We start from the raw sequence: 22,168 nt of genomic DNA on the forward strand, positions 1-22,168 counted from the left end.
ATGTATTCTATGAAAATAATTTTTTTAAATAAAATGTTGTATAACAATAAAAAAAGAATATATTGTCACAAAAGGAATCAAATTCTGATACATGCTACAACATGAATGAACTCTGAAAACACTATGCTTTAAGTGAAATAAGCCAGTAACAAGAAGACAAATATTTTATGTTCTCACTTTTGGTTTCTTGTTTTTGAGACAGGGTCTCACTCTCTCACCCAGGCTACAGTGCAGTGAGTGGTGGGATCATAGCTCACTGCAGCCTCAAAATGCTGGGCTTTATAAAGCAAATCCTCCCACCTCAGCCACCTGAGTAGCTGGAACCACAGGTGTGCACCACCACACCCGGCTAATTTTTTAAATATCTATATAGATGGGGTCTCCCTGTGTTGCAAAGGCTGGTCTTGAACTCTGGGCTCAAGTGATCCTCCCGCCTCGGGCTCCCAAAGTGCTGGGATTACAGGCATGAGCCACCATGACCAGCCTGATCTCACTTTTATGAGGTATCTAGAATAGATAAATTCAAAGATACAGAAAGTGGAATAAAGGTTACTCGGGGGCTGGGGGAGAAGAATGGGGAGTTATTACTTAATTGAACAGAGTTTCTGTTTGAGATGCTGAAAAAATTTCTGGAAACAGACAGTGGTGATGGTTATACAACAATGTGAATGTACTTAATGCCACTGAACTGTACATTTGAAAATGGTTAAAATGGTAAATGTTTATGTTACATATATTTTGCCACAATAAAAAAGTCAAAAAAAGAAAAATATGCTGTATACACTTAAATATAGTACATAACAGTACTTTTATAAAATTTTAAAATGATTACTATATTTAATTAACCCTTTAATTTTTTGCCAATCTAATAGATCAATTTTTAATAACTTAAATATGTAGCTAGTGCAACTCCACTGAATACAGTTACACAGAAATAATACTCCTAAGTATATACTATACAACCAAAGTTATATATACACTGTAATTATACATAATTGAAAGCTATTTAAAGATATGAAATACACACACAGACACACACACACACGCACACCTTGGTATTGTATAGCATCTTAAAAGTTTCCATAAATTCTGGAGGTGGTTCTAGCTGGAAATCAAAAAGTAAAAAAGATTAAGAAAAGAAAAAGAAAAAAAAGTTTCCATAAAAACCATACATGCAATATATACATAAAATTATAAACTATATATTTTTATAATTAGTCTGTTCCCACTAGAATGGAAACTTCAGGACTTTATAATTAGTCTGTTCCCACTAGAATGGAAACTTCAGGAGGACAGAAATGACCTGGTGCATCACATTTATGATGGTGTACCATGCAGCTACAACATGGCTTCCAATAAATACTAAGCATTCACACATTTGATGAATATGTAAAAGGAAGAATAAATTATTTGTTATATGTCTGTTATAAACGACAACCTTTGAAAATAAGAAACAGCACTTTAAGTTGTCCATTGTTTCTGTAACATTTCACAAAGCATGTTATTTATATAAACTACACAAAGACAGACTGAAGAGTAGCTATGAACAGTGTGCTAAGTGAAAAAGTTTAAATATCAGCACTAATACTTAATTTCCCCTTTTAAATTAGGTGCCAAAGTACCAATGTATATCTACCATGAATATTCATATACTATAGAACTCAGGACTGTATTACCTTTAGGAAGCAAGAAAAGCTTACTTATGTTTTAGAAATCTATCTACCTAACAACTTTTAAAAGCCTCTCTCATTAAAGGTTAAACTACTATTATACAGAAAAATCAACTATGTAGGACTGCTTTCTACTTCTCTATCACTTTGCTATTTATGTAGTAAAATATTTGTATTTTACTTTTCTAAGATGTAAATAAAAAGCAGCATACAAAGCATCTCATATAGTTTAACATGTCCGCAGAGATAGCTGGGAATCTCTTCCCAAAGGAACTGACTTCATTTGCAAGAGTGTGACGTTCAAGCCTAAAGGCAATATCAAACCCAATATTGAGTGAAAGGCATTTTGGAAGAGATATAATACAGGCTAAACTGTAGGCCAGCTAGTTTGCAGGTGAGAACCAGGGAACAAGACAGCTGGGATGCGCCCCTCTGGGTCTGAACAAATTGTACGTGCAGTGACCTTGAGAGTTGTATGGATCTGGCTAAGAAGCAATTTATGTCCTAGGGTACTGTTAAAGACAACAGAGCAGTCAGCCAGAAATCAGTGGAGCTAAAAAGCTGGGTGTGGTCAGAAAAAGAAACAGAAGAAAGCTCTGCCAAACACTGTCAGCCCAACACTGCCAGGTGCCATGCGGGCATACACAAGTCTGTGCCCCTAAGGAGCAACACCAGAGGCTTAAACACTGCAAGGAGGAAACAGAAGTCACTGAAACATGGAAAGAGAAGTCACTAAACAAATAAGCAAATAACTGTAACAAGCCCTGGAAACGAGCAGGGGGTTGAAAGATCAGTACCCAGAGTTGTTGCAATGTTATACAAGATGTTCAGTTTCCAACATAAAATTACAAGCCATGTAAAGAAATAGTAAAGTGCTGAGCGTGGTGGCTCATGCCTGTAATCCCAGCACTTTGGGAGGAAGAGGTGAGTGAATCACGAGGTCAGGAGTTCGAGACCAGCCTGGCCAACATGGTGAAACTCCGTCTCTACCAAAAATACAAAAAATTAGCCAGGCGTGGTGGCGGGCACCTGTAATCCCAGCTACTAGGGAGGCTGAAGCAGAAGAACTCCTTGAACCCAGGAGACAGAGGTTGCAGTGAGCGGAGAATCAGCTTGGGTGACAGAGCAACTCTGTCAAAAAAAAAAAAAAAAAAAGGGAGGGAGGAAGGATGGGAGGGAGGGAGGGAGGAAGGAAGGAAGGACCCATATACCAGAGAAAAATAAAGGCAAAAGACACTACCTGCAAGAGCAACCAGATGATGGATTTAATCGACTTCAAAAAGCCATAATAAATATGTCCAAAGAACTAAAGGATACCATAATTGCAGAAGGAAGGTATAATGACAGTATCTCAGCAAATAGACAATATCGATAAAGAGACATTATTAAAAAGAACCAAATGGAAATTCTGGAGTTAAACACTGACTAGAAAAAAATCACTAGAGGAGCTCAAAAGTACATTTGAACTGGCAGAAAAAAGAACTGGCAAACTTGAAGATAGATTGATAGAGATGATGCAATCCAAAGAATAGAGAGGGAAAAAAAGAGTGAAAAAAATACAAAGCCTCAGAGAAATATGAAACATCATTAAGCACATGAACATACACATAATGGGAGTAGTAAACAGACAGGAGAGAGAGGGAAAGGGAAAGAAAAACTATCTTAAGTAATGATGACTGCATAAAAATGAAGAACTACAGGTAACACAGATGAATTTCCCAAACATAATTTGAGCAAAAACAGCAAGACAAAGTATACGATGCTGGTCATATAAATTTCAACAAAGGAAACTATATTTTAGGGATGCACATAAAGGTGATAAAAGTCATGACAGTGACTACCTCTAAGGAAAGGGAGAGGATTTCAAATGGCAAGGGGTGTATGGGGCAGGAGGATTCTGAGGTATGTGAAATATTCTGCTTTTGACCTCAGAAGAGTCTACAAAGACATCCACTTTATAACGAAACTGTACATGTTTTATATGTTTCTGAATGTATATTTCCTTTTTCAAAGTTTTAAAAGAAAGAGATACTAGCTGCAAATTTCCAAGAATTGGTTAAAAGTAATCCCTAGACCCAGAAAGTACAACATACCCAAATGTGATCAATAAACCCACATCCAGACACAAGTAGTAAAATTGCACAACACTAAAGACAACAAGAACCAAAAAAGAAGCCGTAAAGAAAGAATCCTTCACCCAATGGAATAATTACAGTAACAGCAAGTAGCAGCAAGGAAGCCAGAAGGCAGGGATGTATCTTCAAGATATGAAGAGAAAATTACTGTCAACCTACAACTGAGCACCTAGGAAATAACAACTCTGAAAAATGAGAGTAAAATTATAAAAAGACATTTCAAAGACAACTGAAAAGACTTTGACATGGACTAGGTGTTAGATGATGTTAAGGAATTACTGCTAATTTAGTTAGGAATGAGAATATTGTGGGTTTTTTTTTTTTAACCTCTTCTCTAGGAGATACATTCTAAAGTATTTACAGACTTCATAATTGGATATTCCAGCAGGAAGGAAGGCACAGAGAGGTAAAGAGACCCCTCTTTAAACATCAAATGATAAAGTATCAATAACAGGAAACTGAGGAATGGAAATACTAGATTTCATCATAGCATTTGTTCTACTTTCATGTATGCTTAAAAATTTTCATGATAAACAGCTAAAAATAGGCACAGTGGCCAACACGTGTAATCCCAGCTACTTGGGAAACTGAGGCAGGAGAATCGCTTAAGCCCAGGAGTTCAAGGCCAGCCTGGGCAACATAGTAAGACCCTGATTCAAAAAGAGAAATGAGGCTAAATTAAAAATTAAATAAACAAAAACAGGCAATTTACCACTAAAAGGTCTCCACTAATGAAACTTCTGAAGATGTTTCATCTTCAGAAGGAGGAAAATAATCCAGGACAGTCAGAAATTTTTTTTCTGTTTGTTTGTTTGTGTCAGGGTCTCACTCTGTCATCCAGGCTGGAGCGCAGTGGTGTGATCTCAGCTCACTGCAACCTCCGCCTCCTGGGTTCAAGCGATTCTCCTTCCTCAGCCTCTTGAGTAGCTGGGATTACAGGTGCACACCACCACGCCTGGCTAATTTTTGTATTTTTGGTACAGACGGGGTTTCACCATGTTGAATAGGCTGTTCTCAAACTCCTGGCCTCAAGTGATCCACCTGCCTCAGCCTCCTGAAGTGCTGTGATTACAGGCGGGAGCCGCTGTGCCCAGCCACAGTCAGAAATTGAAGGGATGGTAAGGAAAGATGTGGTAAAAATGTGGGTAAACTGAATCACACATTTCTCTATAAAATAACAACAATGTCTGTCTAATTTGTTAGATTTAAAAAGGATAAAATGTCGTTGGGAGGGGAGTGATATAAGATAAACTGCTCTAAGGTCCAACTTAAAGAGTAACATGAATGGTCAGGAGGTCAAGGCATTAAGAATCACTTGAACCCAGGAGGCAGAGGTTGCAGTGAGCCGAGATCACGCCACTGCACTCCAGCCTGGGTGACAAAGTGAAACTGACTCAAAAAAGAAAAATAAGACCCTCCAAAAAAAGAGGGTACAAAAAGAGTAACATGAATGGTAAAATTTCAAGGGTAATCACATAATCCTCTACGATCTACTAACCCCACCTCTGTATAACAGCCTTAGAGAAAGAGTTGCACATCTGCATGAGTACAAGCAATTGCAGGAATGTTTTGCAATAGCAAAAAATTGGGACTCCCAATGTCTATCAATAGGAAAGGCTAAGTTACTGTATATCAATAAAATTAAAGCAGTTTAAAGAACTAAATCTGTACATACTAACATACTGAATGAAAAGAAAACTAATTGCAGGTACTGTGTAACAGTTGTGTTTTGTTTTGTCTTGTTTTTGTTCGAGAGATTATCATTCTGTGCCCCAGGCTGGAATGCATGGCGTGATCTTGGCTCACTGCAACATCTACCTCCCAGGTTCAAGCGATTCTCGTCCCTCAGATTTCCTAGTAGCTGGGATTACAGGCATGCACCACCACACCTGGCTAATTTTTGTATTTTTAGTAGAAACAGGGTTTCATCACATTGGACGGGCTGGTCTTGAACTCCTGGACTGAAGTGAACTGCCCACCTCGACCTCCCAAAGTGCTGGAATTACAGGCATGAGCTACCACACCCAGCCAACTGTTTTTACACTAAAAAAGAAATCATACATGTTCTCTACATATGTATAGTATAAGCAAAACCTTAGGGGGAAAAATGACATATAAACTGATAATAGTGATTACCTTTAGGAAAATAAAGAAGGGAATGGGATCAATCAGAAACCTGAACCTTATCTATGTGTTTTTGCAAAGAGACTATTTATGTATTTATTCTATAATAGCAATTAACTTTTAAAAGACAACTTTTTAAAGAGTATTACATTTTGAATCCTTTGAGTGCAAAGACTGTGCCTATGTTATTCAACACTGTACCACAGACATGTGCAAGTATTATATGCTCCCACAACTGTATATGGAGTATGGCAGAGAGACGAATAAAAGAGTGATTCAGGCTGGGTGCAGTGGCTCGCAGCTGTAATCCCAGCACTTTGTGAGGCTGAGGAGGGAGGCTCACCTGATGCTAGGAGTTCAAGACCAGCCTGGGCAACACAGCGAGACCCTATCAGTGCAAAAAATAGCTGGGCATGGTGGAGCACACCTGTAGTGCCAGCTACTGCAGAGGCTGAGGCAGAAGGATCGCTTGAGCCCAGGAGTTCAAGGCTGCAGTGAGCTATGATCACGTCACTACACCGTAGCCTGGATGACAGAGTGAGAACCTGTCTCTAAAAGAGGAATAGTAATGAAAGAGTGTATCAAAGGACATATAAGAATATAGGGACAGGCATGGTGGCTCATGCCTGAACTAGCACTTTGGGAGGCCAAGGCAGGTGGATCACCTGAGGTCAGGAGTTCGAGACCAGTCTGGTCAACATGGCGAAACCCTGTTTCTACTAAAAATACAAAAATTAGCCAGGCGTGGTGGCACACACTTCTAATCCCAGCTACTTGGGAGGCTGAGGCAGGAGAACCACATGAATCTGGGAGGCGGAGGTTGCAGTGAGCTGAGGTCATATCACTGCATTCCAGCCTGGGCAACAACAGTGAAACTCCATCTCAAAAAAAGAAAAAGAAAAGAAAATAGCAGTGTCTGTCACTGAGTAGAGGGCTAGAGGTACTTTGTTTTCTTCCTTTTATTTTTCAATCTTTAGAAATGAACATTTACTTTCATAATGAGAAAAACTATATTAAATTAGTTGAAAATCTAGGTATAACGGACAAATAAAAAGGGACAATAGAGTGATGAGATGAAAAAACTTCTGAATGTATAATTAGAGATTAGCATCAATATGTTTCCTATTAATTTAATGCTCAGGAGGAGGCTAGGAGTTTATGAAATTAAAGGCTAAGCCTGATGAAAGTGTTATTAATAGGTAAAATCAAATCTGCACAAAATCGAAGCTGAGACTAATTAGTGTGCTAAATAATTCTCTACCACACTTGTGAAGGTTGTCAAGAAAAGGAATTGCCTATATGAATTTATTTTCAACTGAAAAATAAAGTTTTATTTGGGGGAAAAAGTATCTGATAGGGTACAACACCTTTGAAGTTTGTAAGGACTTATCTAGAAACCTAATTAAAACAAAAGGATCCAGGTATTGTAAGCTTAAAACCCTTCTAGTCCATCTGGACTCATATAAATTAGTCTTTTTAGAGATACTTCTGTACATCAATTTACAGTATACCACTAGTAATGGATAAAACAGAAAAAATTAATCCAAGGAGAAACACTAAACTGAAAATGAAGTGCAAGACCCAGTCTTAGCCAGTGAATTTTTTTTTTTAAGCTCATGTTTATTAGCCTGGTTAAATGCAACCAGTTCTTTAGCCAAACTGTCAGCCAGTCACTTAGATTCTACCACCTCCTAAATTCTAACCCCAGATGGCATGCTACTAATCTTATGCTCCTTGCCCACCAAGAGATCTCTTCCACTGTATCTGTCTCAAACTTCATTCAGGAACATCCTGCCACCACTTCCCCAGTTCCACTTCATGGAAAGCACTGATTCATATGGAAGTCCACCCTTTCAGTGTTTTGGGCTAGGCAGGGCATAAGGGGACATGGAGGAAGCGTACAGTAAGATAGAATTAATGAAGGAGGGCAGATAACAGGTATCTGGGTAAATAATGATTTTTAAATGAAAGAAAATTATTTTTGAAAATTTAAACAAAAATAAAACAAGCTTATGTATGAGTATTTTCCTGGAACTGTTTTTTATATATATATTATATATATGTTATATATAAAACATATAAATATATGTTATATTATATATAATATATAATATATGTTATATTATATATGTTATATTATATATGTTATATGTTATATATACAATATATGTTATATTATATATACAATATATGTTATATTATATATACAATATATGTTATATTATATATACAATATATGTTATATTATATATAATATATGTTATATTATATATACAATATATGTTATATGTTATATTATATAACATATGTAACATATGTTATATTATATATAACATATAACATATGTAACATATGTTATATTATATATAACATATAACATATGTAACATATGTTATATTATATATAACATATAACATATGTAACATATGTTATATTATATATAACATATAACATATGTAACATATGTTACATTATATATAACACATGTTACATTATATATAACATGTGTTACATTATATATAACACGTGTTACATTATATATAACACGTGTTACATTATATATAACACGTGTTATATTATATATAACACGTGTTATATTATATATAACATATACAACGTGTTATATTATATATAACATATATATGATACAAAAATATTTTTATATATAAATATATAATAAATACATATAATAATATATAATAAATATATATAAATATGTATATATATATATATATATATATATATATATGCTGGTACAGCAGCTCATGCCTGTAATCCCAGCACTTTGGGAGGCCAAGGTAGGTGGATCGCTTGAGCTCAGGAGTTCAAGATCAGCCTGGGCAATATGGCGAAACCCTATCTCTATAAAAAATACATATACATATATATATATTTGATTTCTAGATATGCTACCATGCAGCCATCTGGAATAAAACTAAATAATAAATACTTTTAAGGGGCCTAAAATACAGAAATATAGCTATTAATTCTTCTTTAAAAGGAAGAAAAAATTTAGTGTTTTAATGTTTGTTCCTCCCTAATCTCCATGTGTGCCTCACTTCTATTATGACTAAGTAAAGCCTAGAATGGTAACCGTTTTACACCATAAAACTAAAATAGTAAAGTCAAGAGTCCTCTGGTCCACATACAACTAGTTAATTCCTGTTTCCAATAGAAAATGTTCCACTAGAAAATGTTAACCAAATTACTATTACTATAGAAAGTCTCACAGAGACTGTATATGTCAGAATGTTTTCAAGAATAAAACAAGGCCGGGTGCAGCAACTCATGCCTGTAATCTCAGCACTTTGGGAGGCCAAGGCAGGTGGATCACTTGAGCTCAGGAGTTAAAGACCAGCCTGGGCAATATGGTGAAACCCTATCTCTATAAAAATAAAAAATTAATTAAAAATTAAAAAAAAAAATTAGCCAGGCGCGGTGGTGCGCACCTGTGGTCCCAGCTACTCAGGAGGGTGAGGCAGGAGAATCACCTGAGCCTGGGAAGTGGAGGTTGCAGTGAGCCAAGAGTAAAAGCCTGTCTCAAAAAAAAAATAAAAAAAGTAAATAAGTAAAAACAAAAAGGAGCTTGAGACCAGCCTGGGCAACGTGGTGAAACTCCATCTCTACAAAAAGTACAATAATGAGCTCGGTATGGTGGCATTTGCCTGTAGTCCCAGGGGGCTCAGGCACAAGAATCACTTGAGCCTGGGAAGAGGAGGCTGTAGTGAGCCGAGATCATGCCACTTCACTCCAGCCTGTGTGACAGAGTGACAGCGTCTCAAAATAAAATAAAATAAAACAAAACAAAACATTCTATAAACATAAAGGACCAAATATACACAACACTAGCTCAATTACAATTGTGGAAAACAAATTGGTCAGCCACAGTAGCTCACACTAGTAATCCCAGCACTTTGGGAGGCTGAGGCAAGAGGATCACTTGAAGCCAGGAGACCAGCCTGGACTACAAAGCGAGGCCCCGTGTGAAAAAAGGACAGGACAGGACAGGAATAGAAAGAAAGAATAGCAAGGCACAGTGGTGTGTGTCTGTAGTCCCAGCTACTTGGGAGGCTGAGGTGGGAGGATCACTTGAGCCAAGGATTTGAAGGCTGCAGTGACCTAGGATCATACCGCTGCACTCCAGCCTCAGGAAGAGAGCAAAATCCTGTTCTCCTAAAAAAAAACTATGTGGTGAAGAAAAAAGCTTTAAATTCATATAGCAATGCCAACCAATTCAGCCAACTCAAAGGCTGTGCTTTGAATATAGAAAATAATGGTCAATACATATATGGGTGCTAGTTTTACTAATCTTGAAATTGCACATAAATATATTCTATACACATTTAAAAAACAATTTCAAAATAAAAGTCTACCAACCAACTATGGACAAAGGAATTTATTTATTTTGCAACAAAAGTGGCCTATTTAAATAAATATATACTTTAGGTGTCTTCAGGAAGTTTAAGCCCATAGGTTTAAAAAAAAAGACTAAGGCCAGGCACTGTGGCTCATGCCTGTAATCCCAGCACTTTTGGAGGCTGAGGCGGGCTGATTACTTGAGGCCAGGAGCTCAAGACCAGCCTGGCCAACATGGTGAAACCCTATCTCTACTAAAAATAAAAAATTAGCTGGGCATGGTGGTGCATGCCTGTAGTCCCAACTATTGGAGAGGCTGAGGCACGAGGTGAATCTGTGAGGTGGAAGTTGCAGTGAGCCAAGATTGTGCCACTGCACTCCAGCCTGGGCAACAGAGCAAGACTGTCTCAAAAAAATGAACAAACAAAAAAGACTAAAACATAAAAGCGTGTAATATCTGAGAACAGAATATTTTGTTTACTTAATTGTGGGATAGAAACTCACTTACACCACTGCCATCTTAGAAAGTAAAACCCCCATTTAAAAATGTAACATTGACGAAAACAGAAGAGAATCTAGAGATTCGGAAACATTTTTGTTGAAGGGCTAAACAGTAAATATCTTATGCTTTACTGGCCATTCAAACATTACAATTACTCTACTGCTTAAATGCAAAGGCAGTCACAGGCTATACACAAATGAGTAAGTGCGGCTGTATTCCAATAAAACTATCTATGGACATTGAAAACTGAATTTCACTTAATTTTCTCATATTACAAAATACCGAGTTTTTTGAATTATTTTTTCTACCATTCTCTCACGCCTCACAAAAACAAGCAGCAGGAAGGATTTCTGCAGTGGGACGCAGTTTACCAACCTCTGCTCTGATCTAAACCAACGAGGAAACCTCACAATTGATCATAAGTCTAAATCCTTGACCTCTTCCAAATCTTTTTCTCTTATACTTCTTCCTGAAGAAATCTTTTGATTACATATTAGGCAAATGGTTTCTCTCTATTTTAAGGATGTACTTTTACAAGCTGTGGTATATAATATGAAATATAATCATCCGTCGGTATCACTGGAGGACCTCCCCACCTTCTATGGATACAAAAATCAGAGGAAGCTCAAGTCCCTTATATAAAATGGTTTACTATTTGCATATAACATATGCAATCCTCCCATTTATTTTAAATCATGTCTAGATTACTTATAACTCAGTAAATGCTATATAAACAGTTACTGTGACGTAATTTTTTTATTTATATTTTTTGTTGTCTCCACCCCACCCCCGAAAATTTTCCATCCATGGCTGGTTGAATCCACATATACAGAAGGCCAACTGTATATAAAGGGTTCAGTACTATCTGCAGTTTCAGGCAATCACTGGGGGTCTTGGAAGGCATCACCCATGGATAAGGGAGGACTACTGTGTAAGATGGGAAAAGAAGTAAAACTAGTCTTTATTTGCAGATGACATGATTTTGTACATAGAAACCCCAAAATAACAGAAATCTACTATAACTACTAATTTAGCAAGATCACTGGCTATAAAACCAATATACAAAAATCCACTGTATTTCGAAATACTAGTAACATGCAATGGAAACAAAGTAAAATTGTAATAACACTTAAACAGCATCAAATAAAACATCAAATATCAAGGAATAAATTTAATGAGATGTGAAACATATTTACATTAAACCACAAAATACTAGAGAGAGAAAAGAAAGAAGACTGGATGTTGGCAACAACAGGGAGCATACATTTGTAAAAGGTCAGTATTATCTAACTGTACTTCAATAATACACAGTGAAAGGAAAGGAAGGGAAGGGAAGGAGACAAAGGGAAGGAGAAATGGAAGGAAGAAATGTTATTTGAGGTTTAATTCTATGATTTGGCTAAGTCAAAATCTGTATCTGAAAGTAACACCAATGCATGCTTTTGTGGAAAGAAGCGTTCTCTATGATACACAGTATCTCGCATTGTAAGAGATACACCTTAAAATAGTACTATTTTCTTTGGACAACTAACTATCATTATTACATGCGCAGCCTATTTAAACTTTGAGAATAATAAATTAATAGGATTTTGAGATAAGTTCTATTTTAATGTTTCCAAAAATTTGTAAGTTTCAATGGCGTCTCCATGTTTCTAATACTATTTTACATAAAATATCTGTTCTCTTTCTGACTTAAAACTCTATTCAGATTTAATTTTTCCATACCCAAAGGTAAATTATTTAACTTCATTGTAATATAATTAGCAATGACATAAAAGCAACAATTAGAAAAAATATCTAAGTCACCACGGACTCTATAGTATATAAAACTTTCCGTACCTATACAGATATCAAGAGTATATGTATGTGCATGTGTGTGTGTGTGTGTGTGTGTGTTTTGTAAAGGATCTTACTGCATACAGTTCTGGAATTTGGTCTCCCCCACTCTTAATGCAATCAACATTTCTCCTTTGTGTAAATCATAGGTTACGACTCTCAATGAATATTATATTCTACTACATAGATGTCCTAAAATTTATTTAACCAGTCTCCTGTTACTGAACATTTGTTTCAAAGTTTTTACTACTGTAAACAACATTGTAACAAACACTCCATGTGTGTTGATTTTCTTCATTTATGTTATTTCACCTATACAGGCATACCTCAAAGATATTGTAGATTCAGTTCCAGGCACCTGCAATTACCACTATAAAGCAAGTCACACAAATTTTTTGGTTTCATGGTGCATATTAAAGATACGTTTACACTATACTGTAGTATATCAGATATGCAATAGCATTATGTCTAGAAAACAGTGTATACACCTTAATTTAAAAATACTTTACTGCTAAAAAATGATAAGATCATCTCAGCCTTCAGACAGTCACAGTCTTTTTGCTGGTGGAGGGTCTTGCCTTGATGTTGATGGCTGCTGACTGATCAGGGTGGTGGTTGCCAAAAGATGGAGTAGCTGTAGCAATTTCTTAAAATAAGACAACAATAAAGTTTGCCACATCCATTGACTCTCTCTTTCACGAAAGATTTCTCTGTAGCATGTGATACTGTTTGATAGCATTTTACCCACGTAGAACCTCTTTCAAAATTGGAGGCAATCCTCTCGAACCCTGTCACTGCTTTGTCAAATAAGTTTATTAAATATTCTAAATCCTTTGTTGTCATTTCAACAATATTCACAGCATCTTCAGGAGAAGGTTCCATCTCTAAAAACCACTTTCTTTGCTCATTCTTATGAGGCAACTCCTTATCTGTTCAAATTTTATCATGAGATTGCAGCAATTCAGTCACATCTTCAGGCTCTACTTCTAATTCTAGTTATCTTGCTATTTCTACCATATCTGCAGTTACTTCCCACGATGAAGTCTTAAACCTCTCAAAGTCATCCATGAGAGATGAAATCAACTTCTTCCAAACCCCTGCTAATGTTGGTATTTTGACCTCCTCCCACCAATCAGGGATGTTATTAATGGGTTCTAGAATGATGAATCCTTTCCAGAAGGTTTTCAATTTATTTTGCCCAGATCCATTGGAGGAATCACTATCTACAGCAACTATAGCCTTATGAACATTGTATTTCTTAAATAAGATTATGTGAAACTCAAAATTACTCCTGGATCCATGGACTGCAGAATAGATGTTGTGTTAGCAGGAATGAAAACAACATTAATCTCCTTCTACATCTCCATCAAAGCTCTCAGGTCATCAGGGCAATGCACAGGGACAGTTTGAAAGGAATCTTTTTTTTCTGAGCAGTAGGTCTCAACAGCGGGCTTAACAATCCCTAAACCATGCTGTAAACAGATATGCTGTCAGACAGGCTTTCTACCATTCTCTCACGCCTCACAAAAACAAGCAGCAGGAAGGATTTCTGCAGTGGGACACAGTTTACCAACCTCTGCTCTGATCTAAACCAACAAGGAAACCTCACAATTGATCATAAGTCTAAATCCTAGACCTCTTTCAAATCTTTTTCTCTTATACTTCTCCCTGAAGAAATCTTTCGACTATTAGGCAAATGGTTTCTCTATTCTAAGGATGGACTTTTACAAGCTGTGGTATATAACATGAAATATAATCATCCGTCAGTATCCTTGGAGGACTTGTTCCAGGACCTCCTCACCTCCTATGGATACAAAAATCAGAGGAAGCTCAAGTCCCTTATATAAAATGGTTGCTCCATTTACAGAGCATAGGCAGGGTAGATTTAGCATAATTCCTAAGGGCCCTGTGGTTTTCAGAACAGTCCATGAGCACTGACTGCAACTTGAAGTCTCCAGCTGCATTAACCCCTAATAAGAGTCAGCTTACCCTTTGAAGCTTTGAAGCCTTGAAGCCAGGCACTGACTTCTCCTTTCTAGTAATCAAAGTCCTAGAAGGCTGTTTCATCTACATTGAAAATCTGTTTAGTGTAGCCATCTTCATCCATGATCTTAGCCAGATCTTCCGGACAACTGACTACAGTTTCTACATCAGCACTTGGTGTTTCACCTAGCACTTTTATGTTATGGAAATGGCTTCCTTCCTTAAACATCATGAGCCAATCTCAGCTAGTTTCAAACTTTTCTTCTGTAGCTCTCTCACTTCTCTCAGCTTTCATACAATGGAAGAGAGTTAAAGCCTTACTCTGGATGTGAGTTAGAGCTTTGCTCTGGATTAGGTTGTGGTTTAAGGAAATTATGTGACTGGTTTCATCTTCTAGGTAGACGACTCAAACTTTCTCCATGTCCACAATAAGGCTGTCTCACTTTCTTATCATTCATGTGTTCACTGGAGTAGCACTTTCAATCTCCCTCAAGTTTTCCTTTGCATTCAGAACTCGGCTATTGTTTGGTGCAAAAGCCCTACTTTTTGGCCTATCTCATGAGGCTTTTGACATGCCTTCTTCACTGAACTTAATCATTTCTAGCTTTTGGTTTAAAGTGAGAGACGTGTCATTCTTTCTTTCATTTGAATACTTAGAAAATGACCTAATTTCAATATCGTTGTGTTTCAGGGAGTAAGGAGGACCCAGAGGGAGACAGACAGAGCAATAGCCAGTCAGCAGAGCAGTCAGAACACATACAACATGTATTGATTAAGTTCATCATTTTACATAGGTGCAGTTCCCAGCATCTCAAAACAGCTGTAATAGTAACATCAAAGATCACTGACCAGAGATCACCGTAACAGACATAATAATCATTAAAAAGTGTGAAATATTGTGAGAATTACCCAAATGTGACACCGAAACATGAAGTGAGTATACGCTGTTGAAAAATGCCACTGATAGACTTGCTTGACTCAGGGTTGCCAAAAACCTTCAATTTGGGAAAAAAAGCAGTATCTATGAAGCACTTATTAAAGCAGTACATAATAAGGCAACTTATGCCTGTAATTCTGAATTGCCTGAAATGGTTCTATGTGACCATGTAGAGCTTTCTTCAGGATTCAACAAATTTTTTTCTGCAAGGGCCAGATTGTAGGTATTTCAGGCTACATAGGCACATACAATCTCTGTTCTATATTCTTTGTTTCATTTTTACAAACCTGTAAAAATGTAAAAACCATTTTTAGCTCATGGACTTTACAAAAAACAGTCCATGAATAATGGGGCCTGCAGGGCATAGTTTGCCAACACCTGGTTTAGATCACATTCTACAAAGATCTGTGAAAGCAGAAAATTACCCCACAATTTTAGGTGGTGTGTGCCAGTCACCACATTTTTTTGAAAAGTCTAGTGTGATGATTCTTAGCTACATTTAAGAAATAAATTTCATATATCTTCTTTTAATTCTCACCCCCACACAGACTAATCAAAATTTATAATTTAAATTTTTATGAAGTCTAGTATGCAAAAAAGAAATAAGCAATTTTAAAGATGCTTATTAGAATAAATGGTTTTGCTAATGTTCATAACTTATCAACTACTTTTATCAAATATTCAGAGGATACTCCCTGAAAGGCTGCTCCTAACAAACCCTGTACACCCAACTGTGGCTACATAATGACTCACAGCTACAGGAATAAATATCATCATCTAATTGTCCTTATCTCAGTTCACAGCCTGTCCCTGCTTTACCTATTAAATCTTTGGAAATAACAAGCAGAGGCCGGGCGCAGTGCCTCACGCCTGTAATCCCAACACTTTGGGAGGCCGAGGCAGGTGGATTACCTGAGGTCAGGAGTTCAAGACCTGCCTGGCCAACATGGCAAAACTCCGTCTCTACTAAAAATGCAAAAATTAGCCAGGCGTGGTGGTGCACCCCTATAATTATGGCTATTCAGGAGGCTAAGGTGGGAGAATTGCTTGAACCTGGGAGGTGGAGGCAGCAGTAAGCCGAGATCGCACCACTGCACTCCAGCCTGGGTGACAGAGCGAGATCCCGTCCCAGAAAAATAAAATTAAATTAAAAAAGGAAATAAGCAGAGCAAACATAATAAAATAATGTTTAAATTTAACTTTTTTTTTTTACCAAGATGAAATTTCAGTAAAATATCTTTAACCACTTCAGCAAACTCTTCTCTTTAAAAAAGGATAAGAACTGCGACAGTTCAGAGATTTATTAAAAGAAAGAATATCTGTCTTAAAAGTATATTCACTTTATATTTCCTATTCCCTTATAAAAAAAAATCACTTGAAGCAAACAATGTTTGAACACAAGGAAAAAAGGTAAAAAAAAAAAAAAAGGGAAAATTTTTAAAAGAGAAAACAAAGAAGGTAGACTTGACAGGTGTAGGTTGGAAGACTAACAGAGAATTCTACAACTTTTATAATATTACCAACTTCAGCAGAGTGTGGAGTGCTTCTAAAAAAAAAAATCTATGTTTTTAGTTCTTTTGGTTTCCAGTAACTGTGCTGGAACATTAGAACCAGCTTGGGAAGTTACAAAATATAATTAACCTACCAGTTCTGCCCCCATCTCCCTCGATCCAATCTCCTTATTCTGGTCTACTCTAAAAGGTCCACTTTACAGTCATCCCATCTGCACTCTAAGAGAAAAGTGGGTAGGAGGGATCCAGGAGAAAAAAATAGATGAAAGGAATGAAATAATAAAAGACTGGAGGAGAGTTATCAACCGCATGTCACAAAGACCCTTACTCTCACAGGAAACTCGATTCCTTCCTAACACTACCTTATACTTTTGTCCATTACAGCTTCTGAAGATTTTCTTACTAATGAAGCCCTCTTAACATGCAAATATTAAGCACATTCTGTATTTCAATTAGATTCAAATTAGAAAGCATTAGAAAATAAGATGTATATAGCAGATCTAGGTTACAGTCTTGGATTCTTAAAATAACTAGTTTTGAGAAGTTGGTCAAGTCATAGGTTTCTATACACCTGAGCTTTGGTCAGTAAAATGAAGAGGTTGTATTAGATAAACCTCTAAGATCCCTCCCCATTCTAAAACTCTAAAAATGTAAAATGATTACAGTAAACCTCTTGCAGTTAAGCAACGGATTTTAAAGGGATTAAATAATGTGATAACCTTCAATCTTCTGCATATGGCTAGCCAGTTATCCCAGCACCATTTATTGGTTAGGCAATCTTTTCCCCATTGCTTGTTTTTGTCAGCTTTGTCAAAGAACAGACAGCCATAGATGTGCAGCCTTATTTCTGGGCCCTCTATTCTGTTCCATTGGTCTATGTGCCTGTTTTTGTACCAGTGTCATGCTGTTTTGGTTAGTGTAGCCTTGTAGTATAGTTTGAAGTCGGGTAAAACAATGCTGGACCGCTTCCTTATACCATACACAAAAACTAACTGAAGATGGATTAAAGACTTAAATGTAAAACCCAAAACTATAAAAACCCTGGAAGGCCGGGCATGGTGGCTCATGCCTGTAATCCCAGCACTTTGGGAGGCCGAGGCGAGTAGATCACCTGAGGTCAGGAGTTCGAGACCAGTCTGGCCAACATGGTGAAACCCTGTCTCTATTAAAAATACAAAAACTAGCTGGGTGTTGTGGCAGGCGCCTGTAATCCCAGCTATTTGGGGGGCTGAGGCAGGAGAATCGCTTGAAGCCAGGCTGTGGAGGTTGCAGTGAGCTGAGACTGCGCCATCGCACTTCAGCCTGGGGGACAACAGTGAGACTTCATCCCCCCCCCAAAAAAAAAAAAAACCAACCAACCAACCAACCCTGGAAGACAACCTAGACAAATACCATCCTGGATGTAGGAATCGGCAAAGATTTCATGACAAAGACACCAAAAGCAACTGCAACAAAATCAAAAATTGACAAGTGGGATCTAATTAAACTTAAGAGCTTCTGCACAGCAAAAGAAACTATCAACAGAATAAACAGACAACCTACAGAATGGGAGAAAATATTTGGAAACTATGCATCTGACAAAGGTCTAATATCCAGCATCTATAAAGAACAAACAAATTTACAAGAGAAAAACAAACTATGTCATTAAAAAGAGGGCAAAGGACAAGAAGAGACACTTCTCAAAGAAGACATATATGCCACCAACAAGCATATGAAAAAAAACCCTCAATATCATTGATCATTGGAGAAATGCAAATCAAAACCACAATGAGGTATCATCTCACACCAATCAGGATCGCTATTATTAAAAAGTCAAAAAAAAAAAAAAAAACCAGATGCTGGCAAGGTTACGAAGAAAAGGGAACATTTATATTGCTGCTGGTAATGTAAATTAGTTCAACCATTGTGGAAAGCAGTATGGCAATTCCTCAGAGCTAAAAGCAGAACTACCATTCAAACCAGCAACCCCATTACTGAGTATATACCTAGAGGAATATAAATCATTCTACCATAAAGTCACATGCACACGAATGTTCACTGCAGCGCTATTCACAATAGCAAACACGTGGAATCAACCTAAATGCCCATCAATGACAGATTAAAGAAAATGTGGTACATATACACCATGGAATACTACGCAGTCATAAAAAAAGAACAAGATCATGTCTTTTGCAGGAACATGGATGGAGCTGGAGGCTATTATTCTTAGCAAACTAATGCAGGAACAGAGAGCCAAATACTGCATGTTCTCACTTATAAATGTGAGCTAAATGATAAAAACCTATGAACACAAAAAAGGAAACAACAGACATGGCTCTACTTGAGGGGGAAGTGGGGAGGGTGGAAGGAGGGAGAGGAGCAGAAAAGATAACTATTGGGTACTGGGCTTAATATCTGACTGATGTGACACGTGGTTTACCTATGTAACAAACCTTATCATGTACCCCCAAACCTAAAAGTTTTAAAAAAACTGTGATAACCTACAATAGGAATAAAATACAATGCTAATCAACATTCTACAATACTATTAAATTAAAAAATAAAATTTAAAAATAAAAAGTAAAATAATTTTATAATCCTAAAATTTAAGTCTGTCGCCATTCTCAAGAAAACTGTTATTTAATAAAGCCCAATGTTTGGATATTTACTGTTAATAAATGGCTTTTAGTGTTTAGTAATGACCAGAAAAATCTAAAGATATTGCACAAAGGAGTTTTTCCTAAGGTACAAGAAACACAGATTAAAGCTACTAATTTGAATTGGAAGAGAATCTGAATTAGAGTACTTTTTTGTATACATACTATTATTTTATACATCAGATTGCTATTGATACACTAAATTATCACAGATAACTTGGAAGACAGCTGGGCTATTAAAGTAGATTTTTAATAAATCTGGTGTATTTCCTAAGCTGCTGCTCTCTGGTTTTAATAAATTAATTTTAAATAAAAGGACAGGGTTCACTGTTTTATTCATTTATATGTTTATATTTATATAAATGTATAAAAATCCAAGCACACACCCATTTTAATGGAGTATTTTTTTCTATTACTGTTAGATTGGATCTCCCCTTGGAATCTTCACCCACACATGTGTATAATACATGCTGACTGCTACTCCCACAACATACGCCCACATTTTTGTATTTATGGCAGAGATCAGTAATTTATCATTATTCAATACAAGTCCCCTCTTATCCAAGGGGAATACATTCCAAGATCTCCAATGGATGCCTGAAGTATGTAATACTTGACGATAAACAACTATGTTACTGGTTTATGTATTTACTATGCTACACTTTTTATCATTATTTTAGAGTTTACCCCTTTCTACTTATGAAAAAAAGTTAACTGTAAAACAGCCTCAGGCAGGTCCTTAAGAAAATATTCCAGAAGAAGGCACTGTTATCACAGATGACAGCTCCATGTCCAGTGGGACAAGATATGGAGGTAGAAGACAATGGTGATGATCCTGACCCTGTTTAGGTGTGGGCTAATGTATCCATGTGTGTGTGTTTAACAAAAAAGTTTTTTTTTTTTTTTTTTTTTAATTAAAATAAGGCCAGGTGCAGTGGCTCATGCCTGTAATCTCAACACTTTGGGAGGCCGAGGCAGGTGGATCACTTGAGGTCAGGAGTTCGAGAGCAGCCTGACCAACACGGTGAAACCCCAGCTCTACTAAAACTACAAAATTTAGCCGGGCGTGGTGGCCAAGTGCCTGTAATCCCAGCTACTCTGGAGGCTGAGGCAGGAGAATCACTTGAACCTGGGAGGTGGAGGTTGCAGTGAGTTGAGACTGTACCACTGCACTCCAGCCTGGGCAACAAAGCGAGACTCTATCTCAAATAATAAATTAATAAATAAAAATAAAAAATTAAAATAGACGTAGCTTACAGAGTAACACTATAAAGAAAAATTTTTGTAAATATGTACAATGTGTGTTTTAAGCTGTGTTATTATAAAAGTTAAAACGTTTTTAAAAATTAAAAAGTTTATAATATAGACCATGTATGGTGGCTCATGCCTGTAATCCCAGCACTTTGGGAGTCTGAGGCGGGCGGATCATGTGAGATCAGGAGTTTGAGAACAACCTGGCCAACATGTCTCTACTAAAAATACAAAAATTAGCCAGGTGTGGTGGCATGCACCTGTAATCCCAGCTACCCAGGAGGCTGAGGTATGAGAATCGCTTGAACCCAAAAGGCAGAGGTTGCAGTGAGCCAAGATCACACACCACTGCACTCCATCCAGCCTGGGCAATGCAGCAAGACTGTCTCAAAAAAAAAAAAAAAGTTTATAATATAAAAATGTTAAAGCAGCAAGCTAAGGTTAATTATTGAAGAAAATTTTTAATATAAATTTAGTGTAGCCTAACTATACAGTGTTTACAATGTCTACAGTAGTGTACAGTAATGTCCTAGGCCTTCATATTCCCGCAACACTTACTCACCAACTCATCCAGAGCAACTTCCAGTCCTACAAGCTCCATTCATGGTGAATGCCATAAAAAGGTGTACCATTTCTTAATCTTTTATACCATATTTTTACTATACCTTTTTCATGTTTAGATATGTATAATACACAAATACCATTGTGTTACAAATGCTTTTAGTATTCACTACAGCAACATACTGTACAGGTTTGTAGCCTAGGAGCACAGACTATACCAAATAGCCTAGGTGTACAGTAGGCTGTACCATCTAGGTTTGTGTAAGTACACTCCATGACACTCACACAACAACAAAATAATCTAACGATGCGTTTTTCAAAACTAGCCATATTGTTAAGCGATGCATAACTGTACATTTCCATTTCTAGGACAGAGCATTTCAGTTTTTAGTAATGTTTACTTTTATCTTTCACCATCTGTGTATTTTCCAGGAAACCCAAAGTTTAACTCTTTTTAAAACGAAAGATCCTATTAGGCACATACTATGTATCAGATATAACACTAGGCATTTATGATGATCATGATGATGATGATGTTGCTCAAGGAAGAAATACTAATGATTGATAAATTTACTAAGCACTCTGTCACCTTCACTCTATTTACACAGGCAAATTTCAGGTTCTTCAAGATTTCAAAATTTATCAACTATGGTCTAAACATAGCTA

General features: G+C 36.8%; 1 protein-coding gene across 8 annotated transcripts in view; it reads right to left on the reverse strand.

Annotated features, from left to right (window-relative positions):
* CNOT4 (CCR4-NOT transcription complex subunit 4) overlaps positions 1–22,168 on the reverse strand; it is a 148,932-nt gene that overhangs the window by 83,995 nt on the left and 42,769 nt on the right. Inside the window, exon 1 of one of the 8 annotated variants that reach the window (XM_054493775.2) lies at positions 1,052–1,106. The exons of 6 other annotated variants lie outside the window; for them this stretch is intronic. The gene's annotated coding sequence lies outside the window, so the exon portion shown is untranslated. Of the gene's footprint in view, positions 1–1,051; positions 1,107–22,168 lie in introns of those variants that run through there. One more of the 8 variants, XM_054493773.2, reaches the window with a different exon arrangement.

Source organism: Pongo pygmaeus, chromosome 6, assembly GCF_028885625.2.
Source record: "Pongo pygmaeus isolate AG05252 chromosome 6, NHGRI_mPonPyg2-v2.0_pri, whole genome shotgun sequence".
Classification (NCBI taxonomy): domain Eukaryota; kingdom Metazoa; phylum Chordata; class Mammalia; order Primates; family Hominidae; genus Pongo; species Pongo pygmaeus.